Raw genomic sequence first — 1476 nt, 5'->3', positions numbered from 1 at the left:
TTACTTTAGTTACCAATGCTTTGGCAACAAGTGAAAGAAATACTACAAATCTTGACGAAACCTCAAAGGTAACTAAGGCATTGAATGTTATTTCATCCATGTCAGCTGTCACTTCATCTATTATTTCAACTGTTTCCTCAATGGTGAATGAAATATCAACAGATTTAACAAAATTATCATCTTCCTCATTGCAAGCTTCTTCCACAATTGACACAACTGTCAGTCAAGTTTTGAACACCTTTTCTAATATTCTCAGTTCAAATAATTACATTGCTAATTCAACAGAAGTTATTGATAACATGTTAATTGTTTCATCCAAAGCAAGTTCTGTTAAAGATAATGTGTTTTCTGCAAGTACTAGCTCATTTGTTGTGTCAGTTGTCAGAAATGCCAACATTTTATTGGTCAGTAATGGAAATACATCAATTGAAACTCCAAGTGAGTTGTTACTATTGGAAGGAGTTTCAATTTCCAGTGTCAATTATTTGAATGTTGAAAAGTTGGCTAAAATTTTTGATTCCTCAAGTAGCACCAAGTTGACCAATAATTTCACAAATACTTCAACCTATCTATCAAACTCTACATTGGTCAATATTGTAAATCCAATAGATTTGAAGTATATTTCAAATGGAAACTTTTTACAAGTTAGTGAACTCATTAATCCAATCAAAATGACATTTACAGTGGATAATTCAACAATTTCATCATCAACCTTGAAAATTACTTGTAGATATTTCAATGAAACAAAAAATGAATGGCTCTCTAATGGATGTACCACACAAATTGATGCTGCATCTTCGACAGTCAACTGTCTCTGTAATCACACAACAACTTTCTCTGCGTTTGTAGAGTCCAAACTCAACACGGTAACAGATAAGAACATTGCCATTGCATCGATTGTTATTGGATCCTTATTAATCCTATTTACTATCTGTACCCTAATTGGTGTCATTTCCACTCATAGAAAAACTCCAACCAAAAGTAGAGGAATCATTCCATATTTATCATTGATATCTATTTTGATAGAATTGGTATTTTTATTCATTATTTCCAATGCAATTTTATTAGAAAGTAATTCTGAAGCTTCTACTGTTGTCAAATATGTTTCATCTTTCATTTCTTGCTTGTTCTATTGTTTAGCAATTTTAAATTATACGATTCTAAATGTGAGATTTGTTGCCTTCAGATATGTGTACGAAATTATGGCAAAATTGGATGAAAATAAGGTTGATATGACTCTTGAAAAGAGATTTAAATGGATCAAGTTTGTTCTCACAAGTAAGGCATTTATTGTAATACTCAACTTGGTATTTTCAATTATTTTCATTGCCTTTTATGCAATTTTCCTTGGATTGCGTCTATCTCAGAATATTTCAAGTATTGAATATACAGATATTATGGCAGGTTCAGTATTTTCCTTTGTCATGGCCATGTCACTAATCGTTTGTGTGGTTTATTTATTTGATCTATATATGG

The sequence above is a fragment of the Naegleria gruberi genome (genome assembly GCF_000004985.1).
Source record: "Naegleria gruberi genomic scaffold NAEGRscaffold_50, whole genome shotgun sequence".
NCBI classification, from domain to species: Eukaryota; Heterolobosea; class Eutetramitea; order Acrasida; family Naegleriidae; genus Naegleria; species Naegleria gruberi.
Note: the sequence above shows the minus strand (reverse complement) of the source record.